General features: G+C 44.4%; 1 protein-coding gene across 1 annotated transcript in view; it reads left to right on the top strand.

Moving 5' to 3' along the window:
- ARMC2 (armadillo repeat containing 2) overlaps positions 3,149–10,954 on the top strand; it is a 160,081-nt gene continuing 152,275 nt past the window's right edge. The window contains exons 1-2 of the mRNA XM_013966445.2: positions 3,149–3,589; positions 8,442–8,577. The gene's annotated coding sequence lies outside the window, so the exon portion shown is untranslated. The remainder of the gene's footprint in view (positions 3,590–8,441; positions 8,578–10,954) is intronic.

The raw sequence follows: 10,954 nt of genomic DNA, 5'->3' as shown, positions 1-10,954 counted from the left end.
AGTTAGAACTGGACATGGAACAGCAGACTGGTTTCAAATAGGGAAAGGAGTACATCAAGGGTATATATTGTCACCCTGCTTATTTGACTTATATGCAGAGTACATCATGAGAAACGCTGGGCTGGATGAAGCACAAGCTGGAATCAAGATTGCTGGGAGAAATATCAATAACCTCAGAGATGCAGATGACACCACCCTTATGGCAGAAAGTGAAGAAGAACTAAAGAGTCTCTTGATGAAAGTGAAAGAGGAGAGTGAAAAAGTTGGCTTAAAGCTCAACATCCAGGAAACTAAGATCATGGCCACTAGCCCCATCACTTCATGGCAAATAGATAAGGAAACAGTGGAAACAGTGACTGACTTTATTTGGGGGGCCCCAAAATCACTGCAGATGGTGATTGCAGCCATGAAATTAAAAGACGCTTACTCCTTGGAAGGAAAGTTATGACCAACCTAGACAGCATATTAAAAAGCAGAGACATTACTTTGCCAACAAAGGTCCGTCTAGTCAAGGCTATGGTTTTTCCAGTAGTCATGTATGGATGTGAGAGTTGGATTGTAAGAAAGCTGAGCACTGAAGAATTGATGGTTTTGAACTGTGGTGTTGGAGAAGACTCTTGAGAGTCCCTTGGACTGCAAGGAGATCCAACCAGTCCATCCTAAAGGAGATCAGTCCTGGGTGTTCATTGGGAGGACTGATGTTGAAGCTGAAACTTTAATGTTTTAGCCACCTGATGCGAAGAGCTGACCATTGGAAAAGACTCTGATTCTGGGAAAGATTGAGGGCAGGAGGAGAAGGGGATGACAGAGGATGAGATGGTTGGATGGCATCACCGACTAAATGGACATGAGTTTGTGTAAACTCCAGGAGTTGGATAGGGAGGCCTGGCATGCTTGGGGTTGCAGAGTTGGACATGACTGAGCAACTGAACTGAACTGAATGTAACTAACTCTGCCCAGCATTATTACATCTCAGCCAGGAAAATCACCTTCCATTTAGGAAGCACTGAAGTGTATGGTCACTATCATAGGTTATGTACTAATGCTTTGGAATGAGGAGGTTATCTCTTTTTGTTTTATGATCTGGAAGCCTGTATCAAGTGTAACTAGGATTGTACATGTGTTGCATCTAGTGGCCTCACCAATGTCCAAAGTGGAGTGTGTTTTTTCACCAGTGTGTTGCTTAATATGATTCTTTGGTGTTCAATTCAGTTCAGTTCAGCGGCTCAGTCATGTCTGACTCTTTGTGACCCCATGAACAGCAGGATGCCAGGCCTCCCTGTTCATCATCAACTCCCGGAGTCCACCCAAACCCATGTCCATTGAGTCGGTGATGCCATCCAACCATCTCATCCTCTGTCATCCCCTTCTCCTCCTGCCCTCAATCTTTCCCAGAATCAGGGTCTTTTCCAATGAGTCAGCTCTTCACATCAGGGAGCCAAAGTGTTGGAGTTTCAGCTTCAACATCAGTCCTCCCAATGAACACCCAGGACTGATCTCCTTTAGGATGGACTGGTTGGATCTCCTTGCAGTCCAAGGGACTCTCAAGAGTCTTCTCCAACACCACAGTTCAAAACCATCAATTCTTCCGCGCTCAGCTTTCTTCACAGTCCAACTCTCACATCCATACATGACTACTGGAAAAACCATAGCCTTGACTAGATGGATCTTTGTTGGCAAAGTAATGTCTCTGCTTTTTAATATGCTGTCTAGGTTGGTCATAACTTTCCTTCCAAGGAGTAAGCGTCTTTTAATTTCATGGCTGCAATCACCAGTGATTTTGGAGCCCAGAAAAATAAAGTCTTGTTTGCCCCTAAACAGTGGGAAGACTGAGGCCTAGTCTGACAAAGTGTGGGGGCCAGTGAGAGACCTGAATTAGCTAAGAAGTGATTGTTTCCCCCTCACAGAGTCCACCCCAAGTATCCAGCTATATGAGTAAATGACTTTATAGGGATTAATTTTATTCTGTATACAATGGAATGAGCTTTCAATTTTATTCTTAGTTTTTGAATTGATTTTGGTTTAATTTCTGTGTAAAAGCATATGTGTAGGAATAATTTCCATTATAGTGTATCATAGACCCCATACCTTCTTCAGGGATTTTAATAATGCTTTTCCGAATAGGAAGTCAGGGTTCTCTCTGTGCCCCATCCCCTGCTCCCACTGTGTTCCCTTTCTTGCATGTTGCACATTTAAGATTAAGGTATTTTAGTTTTCCTTCAAACAATGATTTTGCAGTATTAAACACAACCTCATAACTTCCGGCCTACTATTTGTGTAGATGGCTCTGCAGTGCTTTTAAAATTACTTAATTAAAATTCTAGAATGATACAATTCCAGTGGGTTACATTTGTCTTACTTTTACCTTCCTCAATCAGTGTTCTCTTATAGCATATTTCTTTGCTAGAATTATTGGAGATGACTGCAGCCCAGCAGACTGCTTAACTATTAACTCATTACTTAAGAAAACACTAAATTAATTTAAAGTATTCATTGTTAAGCACAAAGATATTAAACTCAGCTTGATATTGATGCAATGTCTCTCTGCTCCAAGGATGTAGCTAACTTATGCTCAAAAAGCCTTTTGGGAAAGACTTCAGTTTCCTGAGATTTTCTATCCATCTTTTCTTTCTTTCTGTTTTTTTTTGAACTGAAATTATTCCATCAGTTAGCCACCGAGTCTGATTTTATAATCTGCTTTCAGTTCAACAGGAGGGAACCACAGATGTACACACTCTTTTCCCTTTATGCCCAGGATGCAGTAAGATTAGCAGAACACAGTTCATTGCCTGGGCATGAAAGTGTTGCCGTGCACAGGACAGACCTCTGGTGCTTCCACTTTTCTCCCCCTCTTAGTGACAGAAAACCCATTGGACTCCAGCAGCAGTTAAGCTCCGGCAGCCATTGGCCCCAGAACTCTACCTTCTGCCTTTCAGTAGGTAGAGGCCAGCTGAGGAGGTGGCCAATCGGGCGGTCTGTATCCAGGAGAATGTGGCACAGTTAGCTATTTAAATCCATCCAGGATGATGTCAGCAAGCAGAACTGAAAGGGTTAGGAGCAAGGCTAAAGGAGAGGAGGAATCTTGTCAGGCTGCATTATTTACAGAGAGCCGGGCTGAGGCTAAGCAGAGAGGAACACACCCACTACCTGTGCCCTGAGCCAAACTCCTCGCCTCCAAGCTGCTTCCTCTCAGCCTCGAGAAAGGAGGAACGGCTAAGAAAATAAGTTGACAGTAAATGAGATGGGGAGAGCTTAATTCTTACATGATTTTTTTTCAACTGGAAGAGCAGCTTTCTACTTAGATAAACATGCACGAACCGGCTCTGGTTTGCGCATTGCTGGGGTTGTTTTACCGGAAAGCTGGTCCGACTCACACCCGCTGATAAGAGAAAAGCGTTTGTTCTCGCCTCTGGAAGTCTGTGGTCCCAATAACCCCGCGTGAAACTTGCAAAAATGGTTCTCAGCTTAGACGCCGTTTTGCAGCACGAGCAAAATGTTCAGGCTCAGGAAATGATGCTGAAGGCATTTTGAAAAATGTAAGATGGGCCTGACACAGCGCTGGCACAGGATACATGACGGAAGCGGCGTGGTGAGTGGTGATAACGGCCCCTGGGGCCTGGCAGGGAGCTGGTTTCACACTCCAGTTGCAATCCCCCGCAACCCCCCCTGCAGCAGGAGCCTCCTCAGACTTCAGGGTGAGAGCGGAAATCTGGCCAAGCCCCTGGGGGACTCCGGCAGAGGGACAGGCCATAAGGAAGGAGGGTGAGGCTCATGAGAGCACCTCTCGTCAGCCAGGACTTAACAATCTACCTGTGCACACATCACGCAGCTAAAAAATATTTTTCACTTTTGGTTGTTCTAAGCCCTGCTCACTCCTGCTTTTCCAAAGCACCTCCGGTGGACAAGAGGCTTGCAGCATTTTCCCTTAGGGTCTCTCAGGGAGAGGCCATGCCATGCCACTTACATAGGTGCTCAGTAAGAATTAGATGGCGAGGACACACTGATTACTGCTAATAAGGGGGTAAGTTAATAATGGCGAGATGCCTGTTTCCGGGCAAATCCACCCAGTGCTATGGGACCTGCAGCTGATCTGCTTAAGAGGGTGGCCTTTCTTCCAGATGGCCGTGCCCTTTGTGTCAGGGAAGGGCTTTCCTTCCAAGTCTGGTGCTCCAGAGTTGCAATGCAGATTAGGGATCCGTTTTAACTTGCCACTCTTGAAAAATAAACATTCTGGGCACAAGAAAGGGAGCTTTTCAACCCCAACAGTATTCTGCATGTTTGAGTACTTGTGGCAAGGCCCTCTCTAAGATAATGAGCAAGTGCTCCCAGCACTTGAGTGTTATTCCAGGCTTCCACCCCAGCATTGTTCCAACAGCTCTCTTCTTCAAGATGAACTGTCCTTCATTAGTAACTGTAGAGCGAGGAGGGGAAATCTTGATGATGATATGAATTTTGAGCAATTATATTTGGTTTGTGTTTCTCTTGCAAAACTCTTCCTTTAAGGCGTAAGCAAGGATGTATTAATATCTCTTTGCCATTTTGTTTCCCTAATGTTGTTACTGCTGCTATAATTTTAACAAGTACGAGAAGGCAAACTATATGAAGACCTCTTTAGCCAACAAATTCTGCATGAATTCTGAAGAGATCAGTAAATTTAAATGATAGAGGAGAATCAGTATAGGTAATGAAATGATGGAGATGAAAGAGAGTATAATTCTATGATATTGCAAAATCCACAGACATTATCTCATCTCCTCCAAGCACGCCCAGGCACAGAGAGATAAAAATCTTCATCTCTAGATAGACACGATTCCTGCTTCGAGGTACTCAAAATCTAGTGAAGGAAGCAGATGTGTATACAAATAACTGTAGGACAAGGCACATATGTGGCAAAAGTGTAAATAAAATGCAACAAGAAAGGTGAAGAAACAATGATTCATTCCAGGGGTGAGGCCTCTGAGTGGACCTGAGGAATGAGGCGGATTTCAGCATGCAGAATGGGGGATACTGCATGTGAAACTCTGCAGCCTTCAAAAAAGAAAACTGAGTCTATATGAAGAAATAGCACAAACTGTCCAATATAGACTACATAAAAAGAGGTCACTCAGCAATGTACTTAGAATTAGGGTTTAAAAAATATATATACATAATATATATATGTATATATGTGCATAGTAGTTGAACATTTAAGCTCTTAGAGCAGACTGGATTAAAATCTAAGCTTAGTACTTTCAGTGGATTGTGTTATTGTTAAAAATATTTTCTGAGCCTTCCTGGGGGAAGGTTATTCTCATCTGTTCATTGATACCAGGCTGGTCCTGTGACCTGCTTTGGCCAATGAAATGAGAGCAAAATCAAGACGTGTGTCTTCTGAGCAGATGCTTGAAGAGCCATCATTGGCTTCATCTGTGTTCTCTTTTCTCTGTATTCCAGTGATCAGCTAAGCACCACATAGAGGTGCTCCTTTGGCTTCAGCCTGGGTCCTGGGATGAAGACAGCAGGGAGCCAAGCCAACTGTGGTTGACAGGGCTCATTAGCATAAGCAAGAAACAAACCTTTGTTAGTGTCAGACACTGAGCTATCGAAGATGCTGTTACTATAGCCATCACTCAGTCTGGGTTGACTGTAGACATCTGACAACCAATGGGATCTTATTTAACTTCTTTAAATCTCAGTTTCCTTATCTATGAAATGGGAATAATAATAGTACCTACCTCAGGGGGATAATTCGGAGAAGGCAATGGCACCCCACTCCAGTACTCTTGCCTGGAAAATCCCATGGATGGGGGAGCCTGGTAGGCTGCAGTCCATGGGGTCACGAAGAGTCAGACACGACTGAGCAACTTCACTTTCCCTTTTCACTTTCATGCATTGGAGAAGGAAATGGCAACCCACTCCAGTGTTCTTGCCTGGAGAATCCCAGGGACGGGGGAGCCTGGTGGGCTGCCGTCTATGGGGTTGCACAGAGTCAGACATGACTGAAGTGACTTAGCATGCAAGCAAGCAAGGGGATGATTATGAGTTTAAAAAGAGTTAACTCTAAATCACATTGCATGATGTTCAGTTTATGATATGAAGTTACTGTTAGTTATCTTTAAATACATACAGAAAAATGTCTGGAGGAATATACACCAAACTGTTAAACAACAGTTCTCTCTCAAGTGTGAGATTCAAGATGACTTTTATTTTTTATTTCACTTATTTATTTCATCAAGTTGTTTATAATGAGCATATATTATTTTAGTAATCATAGAAACTAGCTATTTCTACTTTGGAGAAATGAACCATAGCACCCTGCACATTTTTTCATCACAGTGACAACTACACCACAGTTGGCTCCTTGAAGGAAAGGGCCAGGTGCACTGCCCTGTGTGACGAGGGCGTGGCCTGCTGGATGCGGCCCCAAGATAAGTGCTCAACACACGTTTACACAAGTGTAGTTTAGCACTGTTCCTTATCTGAATAGCTGGACGGGTGGTAGCTACTGACCTATTATTTCTGAGATGAGAAACACAAAAGAAGTATAAGCTCAGAATATGTGCATTCTGAATTTCTCATAGATGTATTAATTGGACACTGGGAATATGTATTTGAAGATCAGAGATGGGGATAAAAAAAAAACTCCTCTAAATAGGGGTGATTAGTTGAATATGTAGATGTAGAATGGGAACATGGGCTTTTGGGTTCATCCTGATGCCCACTTGTCCCTGCAAGACCAAGTCCAGATATTTTTGCCAACAGCACTCATTCCACAATTATTTACTGAACACCTACCACATACCAGGCACTAACGGATGGTACAGAGTGAGTAACAAATGTTCAAATGTCTCTGCCCTCGAGTACTCTATGTTTTATGGTGAGAGGTAGACAGTGCTAATAGTGAAAAACATATGTAAAATAGAGAGTATCCTATTGTATTAAAGAGGAAAAACATGGAAGGGGAAAGGGAACACTGGGCGTTGCCATTTTCGACAGGGTACATCAAGCTAAGCCTTGTTGAGGACATTATATTTGGGCATAAGACCTTAAGGAGGTACCTGGGAACTCGGACTCCTGGAAGCATGCTGCATGTAGAGGGAACAGTGAGGGCAGAGGCCTCGAGGTGGGAACACGCTTGTGTGTAGAGGAGTAGCATGTGGCAGGATGAGTAAGGGGGCCAGGGGCGGAGGAGTTCAGGGAGATGACAAGAGGTAGGCAGGAGGTGGTCGCAGGCCACATGAGGCCTCATCAGCAGACTGTTGGAGGAACTCTGACCTTTATTCTAAGTGACATGGGAAGCTCCTAAAGTTTGATTAGAGGAGTAAGGAACATAATCTGACTTGTGTTTTAAACTAACCGGTCTTGTTCTTGTATTCATAATGGACAGATAAAGGAGAACGGAGAAGCTGGAAGAACGTTAAGGATGTTATAGCAGTAGTAGGTGTTGGGCTTTTGGGCTAGAGTGGTGGCAGTGGAGGAGATGAGAAGAGGTTGGATCCTGGATGCATTTTGCAAGTGCAGTCAACATAATATACTCATGGATTTGATGCAGCATGTGAGAGATCACGACAGAGGATGAGATGGTTGGATGGCATCACTGACTCGATGCACATGAGTTTGAGCAAGCTCTGGGAGATAGTGAAGGACAGGGAAGCCTCGCATGCTGCAGTCCATGGGGTCACAAAGAGTCCGACACGACTGAGTGACTTAAATAACTAACTAACCAACTATGAGAGAAAGAGAAGCAAGGATAGCACCATGGTTTGGGGCATAAGCAACAGGATGGAGCTGCTGAGAGGGGCAGACTTCAGGAGAGTGGTTTTGGGTAGGAATTTAGGAGCTCAGTTTTAGACATGCTAATCTTGAGATGCCTTTAGATACCCAAGTGCTTAGATCTCCAGTAGGTGGTTGGCTGTGAGATACTGGAGTTCAGGGAAGTGACCCAGGATGAATACATACACGGGTGAGTTCTCAGCAGATCAGTTGCACTTTGATTGTGAGAATGGATGAGATCACATAGGAGAAAGTGCAGGGAGAAAAGGGGGCTGGAGCCTGAGCCCTGGAGCCCCTCACACTCTACAGCTGGGGAGAAAAAGACTGACCAGCAAAGGAGCATGAATGAGTGGTTGGCAAGGGAGGAGGCAAAGCAGGAGTGAGCTGTGTCCCAGAGTGTTTCCAGGGAGAGGAGCTGCTACAACAGGGCTAAGGGCATTGAGGACTAAGACACATCCATTGGATTTCGCCGGGTCAAGTCACAGGTGACCAGACAAGAATGTGGTGGTGGGAGGGGGGTGGGGCGGGGGGGGGGTTGACTGAAGGAGGTTCAAAAGAGAGTTCGAAGAGAGGAATCAGAGTGTAAACCACTGATGGAGAGAATTTTGCTGCAAAGGAGAGTAGGAGACACGGAGCTGCAGAGAAAGATGAGTCCAGAAAGGTGTTTTCTTTCTTTTCTCTTTTTAAAGGTGGGAGAAATGGCAGTGGTTCATATCCCGCAGCACCCAGCCCATCACACTCATTTGATAAGCATTTGTTGAACAGAAACGAACAGATCTAAGGATAAGACATGGACAAGTATGAGTCATCTGTGAATGATGTCAAGTAAGTGAAATTCCAATGCTTCTTATAAGAGACTGAACGTTAGCACTTGGAGACTGTGGTCATGGGAGTTCCTTTACCATCTTCCTGTACTTAAGACACTGCTTTTTAACACAGGGTCAAAATTTACGTTTAAGTAGAAACTTTGGGTTGATATTTTTTAGGTGCCCACACATATAGAGAAGAAAATAGCTGTGATCTGTATTTCCATTATGCAGAATTAATTACTATTAACAATGTGGGCATATTTGTTTCCAGCCTTTTCATTCAATCCTCAGTTTTTAAAACCTACACTGTGGAATTATGTGAAAAAAAATATGATGTATGTCACTGTGTGTGTGCACCATATGAACTCACACATACATACTTGCTCAAACAGTTGTGGCTTTTTGCTTGCTCTTTCCCGGAGTTTCCAAATTGGAAGGTGCTATGTTACAAACTGCTCTGGCAATAATGGAATCACGAAGCAGTGATGTCACATGTATGTATACAGAATGCATTGGCCAAATAATACATTTTTAAGCATAAAAACTGTAAGTAACCTGTGCACACAGGAAAAAACTCTAATGTGACCCTTCTGGTCTATAGTCCTCCAGCTTTTCTCTCCAGACACAACTAGCATTGCCAGTTCCTTGTGACTGCTTCCAGAAATCGTATTTGCATATGCAAATGTATATTTTTGATTTTCTTACACAGATGGTAGCATATTGTGTATATGGTTTAGTACTTAAGCACAGGGTTTTGAAAATTTTGGAAGAGCTTCTTGATAATAAGTTTTCTTTCTTTTTTTAATTTCAGTTTTGTTGAGGTATAGTTGACATACAAAAATAGTAAGCTTTCTGCATGTGCAAATAAGCAACCACGCTCTTCCCTCTTGCCTAGTCTCAGACAATTAGCTTGGGAGGGGGGTCAAAAAATGTTTTATACTAGCGAGACAAGTCCCTTCAGATCACACGACCCCACGTCAGTACCAAACGGTTTGTTCTCACTCTCTCTGGTTGAACTTACTTCAAAGCCCACAAGAAAACCCTTTATATTTTTGGTAACCAAACCAAAGTCCTATAGAATACAACAAAACCAAACAGAGGGAAATTGGGTCTCAGCTTAGAATACAGCTGGGCAAGCCCACATTTAGTTGCTGGAATACCAACCAACCGGGAGGGTCCAGCTAAATTTAGCTTGGACCCTCAAACACTGTTCGGCTCCAAAGTCAACATCCTCATTCCCCACACGGAGAATTCTACCCATCTCTGAAACTGGTAGAGGAGAAGAAACAACCCTGCTCATCCAAAATGCTGACTTTGCAAAGATCATACCAGTCGTGCTGGTATGATTTAATTGGCTGTAAAAGGTTTGATTTGTAGCCAATCAATAGGCAAACAGTGTGATTTGTTGCTGGGGGAGTACAGAGCACAGGGACCAGGGTGACGCCAAACAGTGGGAAAGGTTAATTAACACTGTGGAGTTCATTTAAAATTTTCTTTAGGAAGGCGAGAAGAATAAACTAGAACTATAAGTGCATCTCATGCTCCAGGCTAGCCTGAAGGAAAACAGTAGGTGAGCAGCTCAGCTCCACTAGTCCTTCCTCTGCGGCCTCCTCACATGCCCTCTTTGGACCCCATGGGAGGACTGCCAAGGACAGAGAGCCCCACGCTGGGGCTCAGTCTGGGCCTTACGATGAGGTCAGCCTCAGTTTCCTGGTGTGTTCAAGTGGCAAGGTTGGCATAGATGAACCACCCCAGGCCTGGAATTCTTGATGATTCGGGCCTCCTACAACTACCTGCCTAGCAGCCCAGAGCTCTCTACACCCTCTACCCTCATGCTCTGGAAACGCGAGTAGAGAGGGACACACTGGGCCTTAGTGGCTCAAGATGTGTTAAAAATATAACTTGATAAGAGGGGAGCATTAGGACCCTGAGAGAGCCCTGCATCCACCCTGATCCTGAAGCCGGCAGGGCCCTGGTGCCAGGGAAGGCCTGACAGCCCACACACAGAATCCCAGGTGGGCACCAGGTCTCCCCTAGGAGAGGCACATGACGTACTTTGTGGGGAATAAACGAGACGAGGTTGCCAAGTGTAGCCTAGGCAGTGCCAGGGCATGACTGCAGTGAGCAGCAGGACTTCTGATGGGCTCACGGAGCTCACGAGTGCAACTTGATATCTGTCGTGGTCCTGGTGAGGCCCCTACCCACTGGATGGTGGTGAAGAGAAGCCAGATTGAGTCTAATCAGTTTAGACTTTGATGCAATGATTACTACACTCTCTTTAGGGCGATGTCTGTCTCCATTTTGCTCAATCTTTCAAGCTCCCATCCCATCCCCGTTCTCTGCTCCTCTCTTAGAAGGATGGGTGGCAGCAGAGTCCTTTTAAGATCTCATGA

This window comes from Capra hircus, chromosome 9 (genome assembly GCF_001704415.2).
Source record: "Capra hircus breed San Clemente chromosome 9, ASM170441v1, whole genome shotgun sequence".
In the NCBI taxonomy this organism is placed as follows: domain Eukaryota; kingdom Metazoa; phylum Chordata; class Mammalia; order Artiodactyla; family Bovidae; genus Capra; species Capra hircus.
The sequence above is the reverse complement of the archived record's forward strand: the minus strand, read 5'-3'. Positions and strand labels throughout refer to the sequence as shown.